The sequence below is a fragment of the Harpia harpyja genome, chromosome 4, assembly GCF_026419915.1.
Source record: "Harpia harpyja isolate bHarHar1 chromosome 4, bHarHar1 primary haplotype, whole genome shotgun sequence".
Classification (NCBI taxonomy): Eukaryota; Metazoa; Chordata; class Aves; order Accipitriformes; family Accipitridae; genus Harpia; species Harpia harpyja.
This window is the reverse complement of record NC_068943.1, coordinates 85,766,173-85,774,921: the sequence shown is the minus strand read 5'-3', so window position 1 is coordinate 85,774,921 and position 8,749 is coordinate 85,766,173. Positions and strand designations below refer to the sequence as shown.

General features: G+C 67.8%; 1 long non-coding RNA gene across 1 annotated transcript; it reads left to right on the top strand.

The window, feature by feature from the left end:
• The first annotated feature begins 4,919 nt into the window (after positions 1 to 4,919).
• On the top strand, positions 4,920 to 6,587 carry LOC128140978 (uncharacterized). The gene is made up of 3 exons (XR_008234868.1): positions 4,920 to 5,323; positions 5,645 to 5,910; positions 6,410 to 6,587. It is a non-coding gene; the product is annotated as an uncharacterized LOC128140978 (long non-coding RNA).
• The last annotated feature ends 2,162 nt before the right edge of the window (positions 6,588 to 8,749 follow it).

The window sequence follows — 8,749 nt, the reverse complement described above, 5'->3', positions numbered from 1 at the left end:
CCCTGTGCTTCGGGGACGATGCTCGGCAAGGCCCAGGGCACCCGGACTCGCTGCCAGCCCTTCGCTTGCTGGGTCGTTAGCATGCCGGCTCTGTCAAGGTGGCTGTCTGCTCTGTCAGGAGGTAAAAACTCCCAGTAATTAAGATGTTTGTTTGTTAGGCGGCATCACCGACATCTCCCCTCTGCTGCCGAGCAGAGCTCGCTTTAATGAGCTCTAGGGGATAAACTCGCTGGTTGGGAGCAAGCCCCGCTGATTGATGGAGCGAAGCCTGGATGGAGTCGTGAGAGGCCAGGTTAAAAAAGTGATTTACGCAGTCAAACCTGGTTGCCTCCTTCTGCAACCGGGCTTCATAGCAGGAACAGATGGCAGGAGGATATATTCTCAGCTGAAATGCTAACTCTGGCAGCTGCACCCAGGGAGGGCGATGGGAAAGTGGCGCTGGGTGCCAGGCGGGGATTGTGCTGGGAGGTGGAAACTCTGTTCACAAAGTTACCCACCAACTTCAGGGCTGCCCATCTGCTCGGTGGCCTCCTCGGCATGGGGACGGGGCCAGGGACAGACACTGCCAGCCACCCCAGGCTTTCCCACGGCACTTTTTTGGGCAAGACGGCGCAGGCTGAGCCCGCAGGCAGGAGAGTGCCTGCAGCAGCTCCATGTGAGGCTGCGGGCATGGGCAGGGCTGCTGGGTTCTGCCTGCCGGGGTGTACATGCCAGGGGATGGAAAGGTGAAACACGGGTGGCCCCGGGATGCCCACATCCCGTCCCTGGTGGGTTTGTACCTCTGCCCCGTGCATCCATCCTGGGGGGGGTGGCCGGGGGCGCGGGGGCTCCTTGGGCAGAGGTGGGGGACCTGGAAAGGGGAGTCAGGTCACGCAGCGATGTCTGCACTGTGCCAGTGCTGCTATTGCTGCATCAATTCGGTGAGGTGCCCAGCACCGTGACACAGGGAAGGCAGCTGGAGAGCCAGGACATCGTCCCTGACCCCCCCGGCTCCAAGCTCTGCCTGCTGTAGCACAGCTCGTTCTGTGCAGCCACTGGGAAGACACTAATCGGCCCGACACGGCTGACGCCAGCACGGGGAGATGGGGGGACGCGATCAAAGGGAGCTGAGAACAAAGTCGCAGCCGTTCCCGCTTGCCGTCAGCATCAACCCCTCTGTCCTTGCGCGTTTGCTCGGCGCTGCTGCTGCGCCCAGCCGTACCACGGAGAGAGACGGGGAGACGGGGAGGTGGGTGCCCACCGCACACGGGGCTGCTGCAGAGCGCAGCAGGACACGAAAGTTTACACGTCCATCGCGGCGTGCCGCGGTCAGTCCCGGTAGCAAGCTGGGCTGGGGCAGGAGCAAGCCGGGGACAAAAGCGGCAGGAGCTGGTCTGGGAAGCAGGGCTGGCTCCAGCGCTGTCCCGCCGGCTCGGGGGAACATCCTGCACCGAGCTCAGCCCCGTGGCCGCAGCCAGGCCCCGGTGCGGCAGCGGTGCGGCCACGCTTCCTGCGGCGGCCTCTGCCAGGACCAGGGACGAGCAAAACAACAGCTGCTTTCCGGGCAGCCCCGGCGGAGCTGAGCACGCTTCCGGATGAGGCTGGGGGGCCAGGCAGCCCACTGCCTGCTGCAGCCGCTGCCAGAACAAGAGACGGATCCGTGACAGGCAATGGGAATAAGCCCCCTGTGCAGGGGGGAGCCAGGCGATCCAGCCAGACCAGCCCTCGCTGCCTGGGCTGTGCAGTACGGGAGGGCATTCATGCACCCAGACGTGCATCTCCGTGGGTGCAGGCTCTGCTGGCCTGCTGGGTGGGTCCCCAGGGTGACTCGGGGGAGCAGACGGAGTCCTCCCGCTCCCAGCCTGTGCCGAGTCTCACCTCTGTCCGTAGGGACCCCAGCAGAGCTGCCAGCACTTTGCTGCACCCCAAGCAGCCATGCCTGGCTTGACGTGGGATGTGGGGCTCCAGCCCTGTGTGTCCTGGGATGGGGGTTTGGCCGTGCCGAGCCTGGAGCCCCACTCCGGGCTCCCAGCCACCCCCACTGTGGGGATCGGGGATGTTCCTGGTGTCAGATCCGGCTGTCCCCGAGGTGCCAGCAGGCCTGGAGATGCCCCAGAGCATCTGCCCCAGGAGGGGCCGGCTCCGGCGGCCATCCTCAGGGCACGGCCATGGGACCCGGCCCCTCCCGGGGCCATGAGCAGGATGTGCCCCTTGCCCACCCTGGGGTCCCCTCACCGGGGCAGGACTACACATCCCGAGACCCCCAGTCCCACCATGACAGGCTTGCCAGGGGACACTGCCTGGATTTGGGGGGGGGGGGGGCAGTGGAGCCAGAGGACACCTGTACCAGGACAGCCGGAGCCACTTGCGGGGTCTCCCAGGGAGCTGCACCCCCCGGCGAGAGCCGGAGGGGTGCCCCGGCAGGCGGCGGGCCGGACTACAGGTCCCGGCATGCTCGGCCATGATCCGCACCTGCCCGGGGAGCGGCTTTTGTTACCGGCGGAGCCGTGAGAGCGAAGTACGAGGGTCCCGCTCTGCCGCCTCACCGGGAGCAGCGCCCAGCGGTGAGTGTGCCCCGTGCCCCGGGACCCCCCAGTGCACCGAGAGCCATCACCCCGGGACCCCCCCCGCCGCTGTGCACTGAGCTCCGGCACCTCCCGGCATCCCCCGCTGCACCGAGCCCCCGGCTCTCCCGGTATCCTGCCCCCCCCTCCGGGGCACACCGGGTTCCCGCTGTCATGGGGTGCGCTGTGCCTCCAGCTCCCCGCCATGTCCCACTTCCCCCCGGCACCCCGAGTCCCTGGGCAGCCCCGGCGGGCAAGCCCCAGACCGTGCCCAGCCGGTCCCCACTGGTCCCCCGGGGGTGTCACAGGCAGCAGCTGCCTGAGCCCCCCAGAGAATTTGCCTCATCTCACCCCTTCTCCCAGCGCTCAGCTCCGCCCGCGGCCCCGCTCCCACTCGTGGGCTCCGACACCCATAACGCGTTTCCACGCTTTGCTGCCGAAGCCTTCGCTCCTCGCCTGGGTGGGATTTCCCGCTCCCTTGGCATTAGCAGCCAGGGGCCTGTGGTAGGGCTGGGGTCCCGGGGGATGGTTTGGCCACAGCAGCGGCTGGCTGGGGAGGGGGCTCGGCGGTGGCGGCCGGGGTCTGGCTGCGCTTCTCGGTCCCGGGTTCCTGAACCAGGAAGTCTGTGCGGGAGCAGGGAGGGTTTTCCTGCTCTTCGGGAAGAGGCTGACGCTGCTGAGAGTATTTCTGCAGGGGGAACGGAGCGGAGGGCTCAGCCCCTTGGGCACAGGGAACCCACGGGGTGGTCAGTCACGGCGAGGTCTGCGGCAGGGGCAGAGCGTCGGGCGCTGCGGGGTCACGACAGAGCAAAGGTGATGGAGCCCCAGCTGAGCTGCGGGCTGGGGAGGCCGTTCCAGCTGGGAAGCCAGGCAGCACGCAGGATGAACTGCTGGGGCAGGAGTCCGTTCCCCGATGGCCTCGGGTGCAGGGAGAGACCCATTTCTGGACGATGCTTCAGGCGGCTGCTGCCTCCTGGGGTCGCCTGAGCATCCAGACAGGATCTAATGGGATGCTGGAGCCACAGCCGGGCTGTGTCCGTACCCTCTTCTGCACAACAGCCCGGGGGGCTCTGCAGGGACCCCTCTGGGGACATCCCCTCGGCCGGGGCAGGGCAGGGCTGCAGTTACCCCCATCCCAGTGGCAGGACTGAGCCACCGCCTTGCCCTCACCCTCAACCCGCATGCTGGCCTTGCTGCTCTGCAGCCCCCTGACCCAGGCACTCGTGGAGGGTCCTGGCCACGAGCAGCCTCCCCTCCCCAGCCCCAGGCTCCTGCCGCAGCAGCTGAAGGGAAAAAATAGCTCGGAGCGAGCTCAGCCACCCCAGTGCCGCTCAGCTGCTGCCGAGCGTCGGCACCCGGGTGCAGGGTGGGGAAGGGGCTTCGGGTCTAGCCCCTACCCTTTACGCAGGGCAGCCTGGCCCTGCCGTGAGGCTGCGCAGGCAGGGAGGTGCCCGGGCAGGAGCTGCATGACGGCATCAGGGCAGGGCAGAGAGCAGCGAGCACAGGTCTGCACGTGCACCCGCGCACGGGCCGAGCCAGGGTCCCGCTTCTCCTGGCCCACCGTCGCCGGCCGGTGCCGTGGGTCCGCCATCCTCCTGCTCTCGCCCAGCTCCCCGCCAGCCCCCGTGGGGCAGATCCCCAGGTCGTCCGGCAGCGCTGGTGGGGAGACAGTGGGATACGGGGGCGATGGGAGCTGCCCGCACGTGTCTGAACGAGGTCCCCCCTGGGGAGAGTTAATGTACGCGCAGGAGCTGGGCCAAAAGGAGACGCAGGGCTCTGGCAGCCCCCGCTGAGCGCTGACTCACCGGCCAGGCTCCCTCCCCAGAGCCAGCAGCAGCACAGGGAGTGGGGCAGCGGCAGCCCCGGCACCTCGGCACGGTGGGTCCCCTTCCTTCTCCGGGGAGAAGCTGGGAGGGAGAGGGTCTGCAGGTTCGGGGCTGGGGAGCTGTTCTCTGGGCAGCATGGTGCAGGATTGGGCCGCCTGTGTCTGGTGGTCCTGGTGCTGTGGGGCAGAGGACTGTGGGCCTGCGGGTGTGCTTCGGGGTGCCTGTGTTGCCTCGTGCCCCTCCTGTGTGCCAGGGAGGATCCGGCCTCACTGGAGGGAGATGCTGGGTGCTGTGGATGTGACAGCAGCCATGAGCACGTGCCAAGAGGGAGGGCAGCGGTGCCCTGGCAAGAACCTGCTGCCAGGGATGAGGGGCTGCTGGTGCCGCAGCACCCACCGCGGCGGAGGTGGGAGCAGGGGTGGAGATGCGTTATGGGGCTTGCGCAGGAGGCTTCTGCCCCCCCCCCAGGGCAGAGAGGCAGCAGTGCCAGCAGTGGCTGCAGCCCAAGCCAGGCCCACTGGAGGTGGCAGGAGAGCAGGAAGGTGCTGGTTTTATGGCCTGTCTTGTGATGTGTTTATGGCTGGGATGGGACCGCCATGGATGCTGCCCAGCCCTGCCCTGGGCGACACGGCAGGTCCCTGCGCTGCATCCTGGTGCTGATGGGGTGGAGGATCACAGCTGAACTTTGCTCTCCGAGGTGGGGCTCCCGAGGGCTCCTGCCAGCACCACAGCCGTGTCCGCCCGCTGCCCAGCGGCTCTACAGCTCCTTCCCCTGCCGGCTCCCGCAGGCAGGACCCAGCAGTGAGCCCAGGGGGAGCAGGGTCCTGCCCCATCCCTTTGGAGCATCCTCTCCCCTGTCTGGCACTGACGCTGATCCGGACATCACCAAGTGTTTGCTTTGGTGCTGAGCCCCCTGTGTCACGTATCGGCCACCGCAGAGGCGGTGCTGAGCAGGTATGCTGACCCGGTGCCATCCCTGAAACTACCCCGCATTCAGCAGCAGGTGGGGGCTGAGCTGGGGCCCACCCCGGTGCTGGCTGTTCCCACGGTCCCCCTGTCCCCACAGCAGGCCACAGGCTGGCCGGGGAGCGGGGACACCTGAGCCCTGGCCATGCTGTCCAGGTCTCCACAAGCCCCAGGCCTGGCAGACGTTGCCCCTGGGGAGGGTGTTTGGCCAGCTGGCAGGATGCTAGGGGACATGTGGATGCCCGAACATGGGGTTCAGGATGTGTCCCTGGTCCTTAGAGCATCACCCTAACAGCTCCTTCTCCCCAGGCAGGGGCCGGAGAAGGGACTGCTGCCTGCCAGCGCCGCTCCAGGGAGCCACGGGGGAAGGTGCTTCTCCCCATGGCAGCCAGCCCCCCCCATAACGCCAGCCAAACTGGACACCGCGGTCCCACAAGAGACCCCCCCCAGCCAGCGCCCACCCACCTGCCACCTCCAGCCCAGCCCGGACTCGCCCGTCGCTGCCCTGCTCCACACCGGCCCCGCGTCCCACGGGTCGGCCACGGGCAGACACCGCGATGCTGCGACCATCACCGGTGGGTAGAGGCGGGCGGTGCCGGTGGGTGGCCCTGGGGACCGGGGTGAGGGGGGCGAGGAGCCGGGGCAGCTCCGGGCTGGTCCTTCGTCCTGTCCCCATGGCGTGGCCGGAGCTGAGCCACCATCCCGGCATCCCTCGCCCCACGCTGGCATCCCTCGCCCCACGCTGGCATCCCTCGCCTGCTGTCCCCAGTGCCGCTCGGCCGGGCAGAGCGTGGCCAGGAGATGGCAGCAGGACCCTGCCCGCAGAAAGCGGGGGGGTGAGGGGGGAGCAGGGGAGAGCTGGGGTGGGGGTCCCTGTGTGCCACCCTAAGGGGGGACCCCCAGTCCCCAAACGAGTGGGTCGGAGGACGGACCCGGCTGGTGGCACCAGCCTCAAACCCTGAGGGGACAGAGTGGGCTGAGGGGTGCAGGAAGCGCTCCCCTGCCACAGCCCCCCCCCCCCCTCCTCCCGGGTGACCCCCACCCGTGGCTGACACTGTGCCCCTCTGTCCCCAGACCTGTGCAGCGGCGATGTCCCCGAGGTGGAGATCATCAGCCTGCTGGGCCAGCAGCTGCCCCGCTACACGCTGCGGGCTGACACCGTCTTTTGCTACGACCACGACGACTGGCTGCGTGCCCCCCCCGGCCCCCCGGAGCCCGTGGCCCCCCTCACCCCCCGGCAGATCGAGGAGACCCTGCAGTACTTTCGTGAGTGCCCCATCCCGCGCCGTGGGGCCGGCGAGGGCAGCGGGGTGCAGGCAGCACCGGCTGGGCTGGGTCGGGGACGCGAGGGCAACACAGGAGCTAATCGCCCCTAATGGGATTGACGGGCTGGATTTCCTCGCCCGGAACATCCCGAGCTAATTCTGGGAGCAGCTTCTGCTGAGCTGAGCCGGACTCTTGGAGAGAGCTCCTGTCATCTCCCGGGACCCCCTGCATGTCCCCGCTCCCCCTGCACTGTGCCGTGGCTCTCTGGGGTGGGGAGTGCGCTGGTGGCCCCCAGTGCTGCTGCCCCACCAAACACGACAGCCTGGAGCGGCCAAGGGGGGCATGGGGCCGCTGCTGCCGGCGAAGCCCCCGGAGCCATGGGGTGCGGGTGCCCGGGGGGAGACACCTACAGCCGCCGTGGTCGGGCAGGGATGATGCCCCACGGCGCTGCGGCGAGGCCCGTTCCTGGGGCAGGGTCGGGGTTCAGCGGGGGGCACAGACAGATTATCTCTGCTTTGCTTCTGCCTCTGGCCCACGTGTGGCGGGGACAGGATTAGAGCGAGGGGATGGGGGATGGACGTGGGGCAGCAGGAGACAGATGGGGCTGAGGCCCCGGCCCCACTGCCGCCCCAGCTCCCCCCCACCGCCTGCGACAGGCTGGGCTGGCGACTTGTGCCCTGCCCGTTGCTTGCAGCCTTCCCCATCGGGCTGCTCCCCTCCCTGTTCAGCAGGCAGCGGGGTGCAGCCCCCCCCCCCCAGCCATCGGCACCCCCCTACCCTGCAGCAACAGTGCAAGGGATTGAGCCTCAAACCCCGTTTGCGTGCCACGGGGCAGGGAGCACCCTGCTCAGCAGGACCCCGGGCACCCCCATCCCCTCTCCATGGGGACAGCCGCGCTCGGCCCCGGGACCCCCACGGGTCACGTTTCTCCATGACTCTGGTGCCACTTGCATGTGCCGGCGTGGAGGGGGCCCGCGCTGCCTCATCCCTTTACCCAAACCTTTAAGCTGCCGTCAGAAATAGCCCCCTGTAATCTGCTTGCGCAGAAACGCAGGGGACCTGCCCGGAGGAGCAAATCCCCAGGCAGGGGATTAGGAAGAAGCGGCTCCTGCCTGTCCATGCCAAGACGCACACTTGTGTCCTTGGGGTCCCTGGGGAGTGGGTGCCCAGGTGAGCTGGTTGGGTCCCTGCCCTCACCCTCTGCCATCACCAGGAGGAGAAACACTGGTGCAAGGAGGAGGGAGAAGCTGGGACTGAGGGTGCCTGGCTCTGGCCCCAGCTCCAGGGGTGGTTACAGCAGGACGTGGTTTGGGGTCAGGATCCCATCGGGTGGGAGTCCAGCAGGCAAATAAGGGTATCGTGTGTTGATGAGGGGCAGCTCCAGCCCCAGCCTCCTCAATTCATCCATTAGTTCGGTACTAATGAGGAATGGCATTGAGGCAGGTGATGGGGGCAGGCAGTGTGTACGCTGGCGTTACCAGTATGACGCTCAGTGCGCCGTGGTGCCGTGGCACGGGGTCCTCGGCGCAGCCCTGCTGCCCTCCCACCCACGAGGCTTGTGCTACGTGCCAGCCAGCTCCTCCATAATTCAGCACAGCATGATTTATTCAGCTCTCCTGCTTTGGTGCTGCCTCTGCACAAGTGTGGTTGTGGGGGAGCTGGGGGTGCCAGCCAGGGAGCGTGGGGCAGCCTGGACAGGGCACGGGGGGGGGGCAGGCTCGTGCCAGCCCATGCTCAGAGTAGGGGGGTGCTGAGCGGAGCAGGTTGGAGGGGGATGGAAAAGCCCTTTCCCGAGTCAGGGACCCGGCAGGTCCCAGCACCTCACCGGGCACCCGCGTGTGCAGGATTTGTGGTGATCCGTGTCAGTGATGATGGGGGGACCCAGGCCTGGGGTAGAAGAGCAAGGCTGGCCAGGCAAAGGGCAGGGAGCTTTGGCAAAGGCTGTACTGTGGCGTAACCTGACCGTCAGGGGAACCCCAGCCCTGCACACAGCCTGGGTTTGGGACGAAGGACTCGAAACCTCTCCTTGTCCCTCCTAAGGGGCAAAAGCCGCTGCCTGCGCATGACCCGTGGGGCCAGCCCTGCAAAGCTGCTGCTCAGGGACCGGTGACCCCTCAGCGTCCCCTCTCAGCAGTCAGCGCTCACCAC